Below are 12,179 nucleotides of genomic sequence, written 5' to 3'. Positions count from 1 at the left end.
ATAAATCCTACCCCATCCTGCTCTCCATTCTCCATTTCCAGTTCCTTTGAGGTGTCTAGAAGAACCAGTAGTTATCCCTACTTCTTCCAGTCTCACAATGTTATAGAGGGGGCATATTTCTCCCCCTCAGTTCATATCCATAACAATAGGAGCCTTTTGGATTGGGGCCACAGTGACAGGAATGATTAGCACTTCTACTCCCTCACTTCATTCTCCATGTTTGAATGCTGTTCTTTGGATAGAGCTCTGAAGATACTACCATCTCAGAATTTGCATTCTTTGTTCCTTCCCCTGTAGATGGCTTCTGCACCATTTAGTTGGATTTGGGCACCTCCCTTCCTCTACCCCATGCAGCTAGGGGTTTGTCTCTTCACTCTGCTCTGCTCTGCTCTGCATCTACAGTCCAAGACCAATCATAAAAGCAAAATACATCAAATACAGAGAACCAAAAGAGAAAAAGAAAATTACATTAAATTACATTTAAAACCTACAACAGTTAATAATGTGAAGGAGACACTAGGCAGTTTCTAAAACTCATGGCTATCAACAAGTATTTTGCAATCTTCTTAGAGGATTCTGGAAATTAAGCAGTAATTTCACAATCACAGAAATAATTAACAATTGGGGCTATGATTTTCAATCATCACAGAGTATATAACAAGCATTGTAATATTGCATGTGATACACATTCAATCTCTGTATCTGAGCACAGGAAAGCATGGCTTTCATATGGAAAGTTAGTGGACCTACCAATTTTTATTCTAATAGGTAGCATTCCAATTCATGCCAGACAAAAGAGTCTCCTGTAAGGGCCACATGATACACAGGGACAGGACAAGGAAGAGGTTGATTACACTGTAGAAAAGACAGGAAACACTGGCTCTAACACTTTGAATATCTAAGTCCCTAATCTTCTGGTATAATTCAGCCAGAGTTTTATGCAGACCAAGAGTAGAAGGTGTTGGCAAGGACAGGTCACAATATGCCAAACCATTGTTAATTTGTCTCCTTAGGGTAGAGCCAAACCTGTTCACCAGGATGAGATGGACCTGAGAATTTCCTCCCAAAACTTGTTTCATCTGGAATTTGAGTCAGTAGAGTCTCCATCAAGCCCCAGAACAGATGCAGCCTACTTCTAACTCTATTAAAGCATCAGAATCTGGGAGAGGGGTGCTTGTTATAACTTTTAAAAATATAGATTCGATGACTTCTAAGCTTGGAGTCTTATTACATATACACAGCTGAGTGCCTTATAGCATCATACCCAGAACTTTAGCTTTAAATAATTTAATAGCTGCTGGGGCATAATTATTTCCAAATTGCCTTGTAAATTTAATGTTCATCAGGGATGCTTTTGGGACTGTTATAAGTAGCTCTCTCACTTGAATTGACCTACTGGTAGAATACTGAAATGGAACCAAAAGTGCGATTCCTCAGCTTCTATTCAAGATTTGTTTTGAGTGAAGGGTAAATGCTCCCCATATTTTGTTATGATTTTGCCTATTTTAACTGAGGGAGCAGGTAATCTCAACACTTTAAATAAGATGAATATCAATAAATAATGTTAAAAGAAAAAAAAAGTACCTGTTTATGTTGAAAAGAATACCAAAAAGCATTAAATTATCCAAAAGCAGCCATCTTTGCAGAACTTCTCCTCAGAGATTCAGTCAGACATAAATTTCCATCTGTAAAATGTCAACTCTTTATTTTCCACAATTCCAACAAATTCCCAGAGGAATTTTATTAGCATCATGTACTTGCAAATTTTAGCTAGTAGTCAAGGCTTTTTAAAATTTGATGGTCCTTACTCAAGCCTGCTCCTAGCTAGGTGTTTTCAAAGCAGAATCCTCCCCTAAACATAGTCTCCCAGAATTCTTTGTTCTCCTTTTATATGAGTTTCACTATGTAGAAGATGAAACAACAAAAAATTATAGTAAATATTCCTATATTTACTATATAGTAATCACTAACCCTAACCCTAACCCTAACATTTTATAGCCCATTCCAACTGAAGATAGCAAGGACATGACTTGATTAGCTATAAACTCCTTACGATCTGTTTTTATCCTTGAAAGACATCTGGATCTGGACATCTTTTAATTCTTGAACTTTTTCATATTGATTAAATTTTTGGCACTTTCTAGTCCCTGCAACTCATCTACAAATACTACTTATTCTGGAAATCACTGTGATATCGTTGTTGTTTATTTGTTTAGTTGCTTCCGACTCTTCGTGACTTCAGGGACCAGCCCACGCCAGAGCTTCCTGTCAGTCGTCAACACCCCCAGCTCCCCCAGGGACAAATCCATCACCTCTAGAATATCATCTATCCATCTTGCCCTTGGTCGGCCCCTCTTCCTTTTGCCTTCCACTCTCCCTAGGATCAGCATCTTCTCCAGGGTGTCCTGTCTTCTCATTATGTGGCCAAAGTATTTCAGTTTTGCCTTTAATATCATTCCCTCAAGTGAGCAGTCTGGCTTTATTTCCTGGAGGATGGACTGGTTTGATCTTCTTGCAGTCCAAGGCACTCTCAGAATTTTCCTCCAACACCACAGTTCAAAAGCATCTATCTTCCTTCGCTCAGTCTTCCTTATGGTCCAGCTCTCGCATCCATATGTTACTACGGGGAACACCATTGCTTTAACTATGCGGACCTTTGTTGTCAGTGTGATGTCTCTGCTCTTAACTATTTTATCGAGATTTGTCATTGCTCTTCTCCCAAGGATTAAGCATCTTCTGATTTCCTGACTGCAGTCAGCATCTGCAGTAATCTTCGCACCTAGAAATACAAAGTCGTTCACTGCTTCTACATTTTCTCCCTCTATTTGCCAGTTATCAATCAAGCTGGTTGCCATAATCTTGGTTTTTTTCAGGTTTAGCTGCAGGCCAGCTTTTGCACTTTCTTCTTGACCTTCATCATAAGACTCCTCAGTTCCTCTTCACTTTCAGCCATCAAAGTGGTATCATCTGCATATCTGAGATTGTTAATGTTTCTTCCAGTGATTTTAACTCCAGCCTTGGATTCCTCAAGCCCAGCATGTCGCATGATGTGTTCTGCATACAAGTTGAATAGGTAGGGTGAGAATATACAACCCTGCCGTACTCCTTTCCCAATCTTAAACCAGTCCGTTGTTCCGTGGTCTGTTCTTACTGTTGCTACTTGGTCGTTATACAGATTCTTCAGGAGGCAGACAAGATGACTTGGTATCCCCATACCACTAAGAACTTGCCACAAATTGTTATGGTCCACACAGTCAAAGGCTTGAGAATAGTCAATAAAACAGAAATAGATATTTTTCTGAAACTCCCTGGCTTTTTCCATGATCCAGCGGATATTGGCAATTTGGTCCCTAGTTCCTCTGCCTTTTCTAAACCCAGCTTGTACATCTGGCAATTCTCGCTCCATGAATGGCTGAAGTCTACCTTGCAGGATCTTGAGCATTACCTTACTGGCATGTGAAATGAGTGCTACTGTTCGATAGTTTGAACATTTAGTGTTTCCCTTTTTTGGTATGGGGATATAAGTTGATTTTTTCCAATCTGATGGCCATTCTTCTGCTGGTAAAGTGCAGATGTTTGCAAGTATTTTTTTGCCTTTAAGAGTAGTAGCCTCAAAAGATCTGGGGGCTATTGCTTTATCGCAACTCCATGGTATAAGAGTTCCTTTCCCCCTTCTTTCTTCCCTTCTTATTCTTTTCCTTTTGGTAATATCTTAGATTGTATTCATATAGAGAAGTCCTTTTTAGAGTCAGGATGTCCCTGACTGAAGAACTGTAGTACAATATTTGTCATCTGTCTCTTTGAGTTGAGAGGCACTTTCTCAGTACAAATATGTTGGTTATATTAACCAAATATGTTGGTTATATTAACAACCAGAAGTTGCTCAGCTTCAGTTCAGCTTCAGTGTTACAAAGCTTATCACAAAAAGTCTGTTAAACTATTGGAAGGAAGCAGAATTAAAGTACAGTGGTATGAAAAGGGAATAGCACCTTCATGTTGACAGAGGGCAGTCAGCTGGTTTAATGGTGCCTTCCTAACATGCAAGAAAGATTCTTCTATAGTCATGCCATGTTTCATTTCCGAGAATGTTAATCCAAGTGCAAACCTAGAGCTTAGTCAAGCCATGCTGAGTTGAGTGACCAGGAAATTTTGCTGATAGATTGCCAGTGACCTGAAAGTTTGATTGCTGCCTTCTTTTTCTCACCATTACAGAAGGAGTGCCATCACATACAGCTTAAAGGATGAGAATTATGGCTACCAAATCCCTGGAGTCCAGCAGATACTCTAGCGCAGTGATGGTGAACCTATGACATGCATGTCAAAGGTCACATGGCACGACGTTTTGGGTGACACACCAGTGTTCACCAACACCCGACAACAACTATTCTCCCTGTTTGAGTTACCAAAGAAACTGAATGAACAAAAGGCACTGCAACTCCCCCCGCCCCACCTATCTCCCCCCTAATCACTGCCCTTTTGGCCCCGGAAAATTGATTTGTATTTTTTTAATAAATCAGTATGTAAAGAATTGTTTCTCTTTTGTTCGGTGTGTCTGTGTGTGTGTGTGTGTGACATGCTAGCAGAGTCACACACAACACACACACCCATCCATGTCAAAAATTTAGAAAATTTAGGCATTTTCTAAATTTTTGACATGCCAAGCCCAAAAGGTTTGCCATCACTGGTCTAGCACAACAGATGGACTGGTGAACTAAGAATGGAAGGATGGCAAAGCCTCCAAAGTGTACAGCAGGGAAAGGCTCAGCTGTAAATGGGAGAAACTCAGCATTTGGACAGCAGCAGAGCTCAGATACCATCTCACCAAGAAATACTATATCTTGTCTAAAGGTGCCCTTCATGTTGCTTTTATAGAGTTAAGGGCAGACTTTGACTCAATGTCTCATGAAAGGCTCTGGAGAAAATTAACTGCCATTTTGATTCATCAATGTCTCCTTAAGCTAATTATATTACTATGTTATGATACTACCATCCAAGGTTATGATTAGTCACCTAGGTGACTTAAATGAACCTATACTTGCAAAGGTGTCAGACAAGACTCCATCCTTGCCCCACTATTGTTGAATTTCTATATTAATGGCATCACTGAAGTTCTGCCAAGGCAGAATTCCACCCTCCATTACTTGCCCACCAACCCATTTCTATTCTTCTTGACACTGACAATGAGGCTATTCTAAGTGGGCCTCCAAAGATGTTTATTGCTTTATTATGCTAGAGAATATCTTGAAATTAATGACTCCAGTTTTGATCTTTTCTAGGAAGCATTTTAAGTCTCCAATTAGATGGAGGACTGAGACTGGGTGGAGAATGTCTATAGCAGTGTTTCTCAACCTTAGCATGGTTGGCTGGGGAATTCTGGGAGTTGAAGTCCACCCATCTTAAAGTCATCAAGGTTGAGAAATGCTGGTCTAAATAGCATTGCTATTTCCAACCCCAGAGCCTCCAAGGCTAAGATGCCACTGCTCTACCCTTAGCAGCTGCAGATCTTGCAGTAGCAATCATAACCTCACTTCCTACTCCTTGAAAAAGGGGAATGAAATGCTACTTCCCTGCTTCTCCCACTCCTCCCATATCCTTACTTCCTAGTGTGTGCATTTATCTGATTCTCATCAACAAAGCCCCCTCTTCATGCTCACTCTGGAAGCTGAGAAGCACAATGATGACAGAGGGGTTCAAGAGGGAAACAAATTACCCTAAGTCCACAGAGCCCCAGCATTCAGAGCAGCAGCAGCAGCAACAGCAACTAGTTTTACTGTGGTTTCAATTAACTGACATTGAGGACTAATGTGGAAGTGCCGTTAGCTATATGGTGACACTTGATTCAGCTGGGTGCAGCATAGAAAGAGCATGATTATGCACAGGGGAAAGAGCCTTAGTTTCATGATGTTTTGGTTTCAAAGTGCACTTGAACATTGCTGAGGTGCTTAAGCAATAATGGTAGAAAGGAGGAGACAGTCATATTTTATAGGATTCAATCAGGCTGCCGTTTGCTCAGGTGATGACCTTCAGTGGATTGTTTGTTTTTAACTGCTGCTCATGAGGCTCTGTTTCTAGGTCATACAGAAACCACATAAATCATGACAAGACACATCAAATCAAATCAAACAGCAATTCTGCAAAAAGTAGTGCCCTATTAACCCATTCAGATTTCTGTTAGAAAACAAGAAGCTGTAAAATGCTTAAAATGCAATCAGCACTTCAGGCCTCCATCTTGGGAGGCTGATGAATTGTCAAGCAGTGCTACAAAGAATAATGGGAACATACGGTTGTTCAAAATGGATGAACCCCATGCTAATGCCTTAAAAGCAGACAGAGAGACAGACAGATACATAAGTTGTGGTCAAGAGAGAGGAAAATGGTACAGCCTTGATTCTCAGTGACCTTTTTCCAGAAGCCACATTGTTCTTTGATATTTTTGCCAGGTGCAAACAAAGTCATCCCTTTATATTTACATTTTATATCCTACTTTTTAATAGGCATACTTTGCCAACTTTCCCATAGGCCCATCCTGCTAATCTCAAACACATGGGATGCAAATGAATCTCCATCTCCCCTGCATCTCCCTCACATTCTTCTGGGATACTGTTCAGTTTAATTCTTGACATTTGCTCATCTGATATTGTATTTACTGGGTTTGTAATATCATGGTGTGTGTGTGTGTGTGTGTATGCACCTTCAAGTCAGTGTTGTGCCTGGATAAGTCCCTGTAGTTTTCTTGGCAAGTTGTTTCAGAAGTGGTTTGCCATTGCCTGCTTCCTAAGGCTGAGGAGAGGGACTGGCCCAAGGTCACCCAGCTGGCTTAATGCCCAAGGCAGGTCTAAAACCCACATCTCCTGCTTTCTAGCCTGGTGCCTTAACCTCTACACCTCCTAGCAGAGAAGAAAGGCCAGTCCTTTACATAAGCCTAAAGTGAAACAGGAATGTATTTTACCTCCATCATTATTTAATCTGTACATTAACTTGTTGACCAATAGTCTGAAATTTCACCCCCAGCCTGCAAAATAGCTGGCAGATACATTTCTTATGCCAGAGATGCATGTCCCTTGTCTAGTGGCATCATTCTGACAAAAGCCTCACTGCAGAATTACACTGCATGCACTCATGCAGAAAAGGGGTGGGGCTTGCATTGTCATGCCATAATCCTCCTTTGTGCCCCCATCCCTAGGGATGCTGCTGCTTTTGCCCCAATATTTTACAGGGGTGAGCAGAGAGCCCTAGGCCCAAGATACTTACAGCAGGCAAGAAAAGTTACAAGTCGAAAACAGTGGGTTTTGCCAAAAGGCTTTTGCATCATAAATGGTAAAGAGATGGAGTATTATAGATCAGGTGTCCAGTTACAAGTGTTTGGAAATTACTTTTGGAGAACACAAGATGGGCATAACATTTGCAGTGCTCAGAAATGGCTACTCTCAATTATTATCTTTGAGGTTTGCAAAAAACTGAACAAAGCATAAACTAAAAGAAATTGCTTTTCCTGGTAGATATTTGATTTTTTTCCAAGAGGTAGCATAGGGCCTGTATGTTAGCTCACCTTAACATTTTACTATCAGTAAATGGTAAAGGCAGATATAATTCTACTATGGAGGCCTGGACTTATGGGTGAGAGAATCTGAGAGTCTAATAAATGTTTTATTGTACTGTTTATTTTACCAATTAATTGTACCACCCATCCAGTATTTCTTTGCTCCTGACTGATAGACCAGGTAGAACTGAAATATACAGATTCAACTGTCCCTTTACATGTAGCCAAATTCTGTGCTGTGGCTCATACAGTTTGGCCCAAGGATGAGGTAATAGGGCCCTAAGTTGGCCTTTTTATTTGTCATAGGCTAATACGTGATGTTTTCTCTGATTTTTAATAAACTTATTTTGTTATGCTTTTATTTTGTACTAGTTAAAGACTATAGTACTATAGTTAAAGACTATAGTAAAGAAATTGAATTTACATGAGGCTAATATCACAGGGCAGTCAAAAGGTTATTGAGGTGGTAGCTTTGACACAACAGAATACAAAATGTAAATATCTATGGCCTTTTAGATACAAAAGGATGTAAAACTTGCATGCTTTTGTGTGGATAAACAAGCAGTAAATTTAAAAATGTCATTTGACTCACACAGTCACAAATCTGTGAGTAAATGTGCAAAAAGTAGCACAGTTAAGCCAGCTAGCCATATTGTTTCAAGATTTAGCTTTTGGATCATTCAGGGAGATCTTTGTGTTTTTGAATGGGGAAACATGTTGCACAACTGAACCCTAGAATAAAGAACCTTAAGTGATATGCAATGTATAGCCAAGTGTGCAAGGATGCCAGAATGCAATGCTTACCTGTAAGAAGACAAAAATAAAACAGATGATGTACATCTGCAAGGCAAATCTTAATCAAGTGTATGCTTATCCAGTATAAAGGGTAAAGGTTTCCCTTGACATTAAGTCCAGTCGTGTCCGACTCTAGGGGGCGGTGCTCATCTCTGTTTCAAAGCCGAAGAGCTGGCGTTTGTCCGTAGACACTTCCGTGGTCATGTGGCCGGCCTGACTAAGCGGAACACCGTTACCTGCCCGCCGAAGTGGTACCTATTAATCTACTCACATTTGCATGTTTTTGAACTGCTAGGTTGGCAGGAGCTGGGATTAACAACGGGAGCTCAGTATAGTTGCTTGTTATTTCAACTCAAACTGGCTTGTTTGCTGGTCCCATCACACTCTGTTGTTCTTGTGGTTCTTTGCCCTGTATACTTGCAACAACAGTAGTGAATTTAAGTGTATCTGTTTTTTCCAAGCCCCCTGCGTCAGCTTTGCCACCTGATTACACTCAAGTCCATAAAAGGATATTTAGGTAAAGTGTGGGTACAGTGAAATTCATCCCTGTTCTACAAGCAATTTTTGCAGAAGAATGAGAGATATGAAGTTGATAGTTCCTCTGGAATATGGCATAAGGTTCTTCCTGTTTACTTTGACAAAGTATGGATGGTCTAGCCACTAATGGGACCAAAGAGGATATCAAGCAGCTAAGTGGAATTATTACAGAATCATAGACAGTAATACAGTGGTTCATATAAAAAGTGATGTTTAAAAGCAGAGCATATTATTTCACATTATCTTATGCAACAATTTAAGTTTCAGAGACAAGAAAGTATCCGAATTAATGTTTTCATTCTATCTGGTAAGAGAAGTCTCTGTGTGAGCAAACTTCTGTGCATGTAGCCAATATATATTTCACGGTCTGAAGTATTTGACTTTTATATTAGAAGCTGTATAATGTAATCAAATGTTCAGAGTACAAAACAGAGAATTGAACTGCATGGTTCATTCTTAATCAAGGGGGCCATGATTGTGCCCTCCTAATAAATACATGCCTAAACATTTGGTTTAAGCACTCAGATTTACCTATGTGCTAGTTTCACTCAGGAGAATCATTATTGCACTGGCATGCTTCTTATGGCACAGATATTGAGTCTAGCAGTCCTCCAAAAATTAGCCAGACAGGATTTTTTTTAATAAAGAGGTATAAAGAGAGATTGCTCAAAGATACAATGGCACCTACAGTATACTGTTGACTGGATATACATGCCCAAATACATGTAATAATATCCACGTACACACCAGATATTTGGAAATAACAACAACAACAACAACAATAAACTTGTATGCCACCCGATTCTCAACAACTCATAACACAACATAACATAACATGACAAGATAAGATAAGATAAGGATGGAAGTTAAATAAAGGAAATTAAAAGAATATGAGAATGTACATGAATGAATTTTAGTTCTCGATGAAAAGTCAGGCAGAGGTAATTTTGTTTCATAAGGGGGAATGAAGCCACCACTCTCTCACACTCCAGTACCACCCTCAGCAATTCATCCAGGACAATGACCAGTCTGAGTGATGGGTACATTGCTGCACTGGGGCAACATTTGCTTAAAGTCGCCTCTGGCTTCTGTTTGTTGCTGTATTTAGTGGGAAAGTGTGTTGGCTGGTTAGGCACATTCAAGACAGACAGCAGTAATGAGATTAGGAAACGGTGCAATTCTCCTACTTCCCATTCCATTAAATATGTGGAAATTAATACCCAAACCGATTGGGAAAATAGCAGAACCTTGATGGAATGAAATGACTGCTAATACAGTCAGCAGCATGGCTTTTGTTTGGATCTGGTCCTAACCATTAGCTTTTTCAGCAAAGATCATGAGAGAGAGAGAGAGAATAGTATTTTTCCATAATTTTGTTTTCCTAAATTTGCAAACCATTATAAGTTCAAAGCTTGTGAATCTCCTGCCTCTTTCATTTGGTATTTAAATTATTAAAAGTCCCTTTCCTTAATGTATATTTTTTCTGCAGTGAGTTTGTTTTGCTCAGTTGCTGAATCAGAAAAATATCTTTCTAATTAATTGCTTTTTTAATGCATGGGTCATCCCAAAATCCTATCTTTTGTACACAATATGCAGCTACTTGAATTCAAAAGACTGGTTGGTATATTGCCCAGAGCTTCATCTGATATACTTAACCCCATCCTACCCCACAAAAATCTCAGAAAGTGTGATTTCTGCCCTATGTAAATTCAGAATCATGTCTGTCTGTCTGTCTTTCGTTCTCTCTCTTTCTCTCTATCTCAAGGACTACTAATGATAGTTGCTAAATAAATTATGAAATAAAATAAATAGGAATAACTAGTAATTACAGTTGTATTGCTTCATGGTGGGAGGACTCAAAATCCATAGAAAATAGCTCTGTCTAGATATGACCGATCACCTCAGTGTATTTCTTTCATTCTGGTCACTCACCTTGGTATGCACTCTATATGCATTCAGCGCTCACTCATTCCTGACCTATCTTTTCTTGTTCTACCACACACACATTTAAGTTCCCCATTTCCACTGCATTGAACTTACTTTTGTGTTTCTCCTGACATGCCCAGTTCTCACTTTCATATAATAATGGGAGCAGAAGCCCACTTCTCATATACTTAATACTGGTGCTTCTTTCAACTGTTGTGTTTGCATTTTACAAGAGACCATATACTACCAGTCTTCTATCAGCATTTGCACATCTTAAAGTATTTCTGTCCATCCTTGTTCCCATTTTTAGTGACCGTTCTACTAAGGTAGACAAATTCATCCACTTGCTCTACTTTTTCGCTATTGATGTATAATTTGTAATCAGTCCCATCAAATCCAACCACTTTGGTCTTTGATTCATTGAAGTTCAAATCCATACTTCTTGTTGCATTATATAGTCTAAAATTGCTGCAAATCATTCAGGTTCTTAGCTCCAGCAACATGACACCATCTACATAAAAAAACCAATGCACATTCATGTCCCCCACCAACCCACCTGTAATATAACCACAAGCATTCCTTATACATGCATCCATAAATATATTCAGCAGCCAAGAGAATGTCATATATCCACATCTTCCTGCTGTCTCAGTGTTGAATCATTTCCTAAGCATTCAATTTATCCTCATGCAGCCTTTATTCTAATCATACGTACATTTATCACATGCAGCAACTATCTGCATCTCCATATTTACACAAAAGATTTTGTTCAAGGTTACTCACATTATCACATACTGTTATTAGGTTCAATCAAATTAACAGGAAAATATATGCAAGTTTTATGCTCTCTGGAACACTTACTATGGATGCTGAGTTTCTGAGCTGCTATTTCTTTTGTCCCTTGTGATTTGGTGTAATCTGATACAAAACATAATTAAATTGTCTGCATTTAGTTGACTGTCTATTATGTGTAAACTGACAGAACTAGAAGTATCATTTTAAACATCCATCTTCGTTGCTCCTTGCCTGATGCAGTGTTCTGCAGGAGCAGAAACCTTGCTTGTGTTCATTTGGTCCATCCTCCTGAAAGTATCATCCAGCTATTATTTTGTGCGCATTTTAGCTTAAATGCAAAAGAGCTGCATTTTCTGTTGCCTGTGCAAATAGCACACTCTAGTGGAAACAAACACAATTACACTTTCTGATATGATCCTAACTCTGCATATCAAATCTATTTTGTAAAGAAGTCTTTAAGGAGATAAATTACTTGTAGCAATGTTTTCCTATAATAAAAGTACATATCATCTGTATTAGGAATAGCTGAAGTTATGGCAGCCTAGCCTATAAATTCACAATAAAGTTCACCAGAATAAATAGTAGT

Source organism: Candoia aspera, chromosome 4, assembly GCF_035149785.1.
Source record: "Candoia aspera isolate rCanAsp1 chromosome 4, rCanAsp1.hap2, whole genome shotgun sequence".
In the NCBI taxonomy this organism is placed as follows: Eukaryota; Metazoa; Chordata; class Lepidosauria; order Squamata; family Boidae; genus Candoia; species Candoia aspera.
This window is presented reverse-complemented; position numbering follows the sequence as displayed.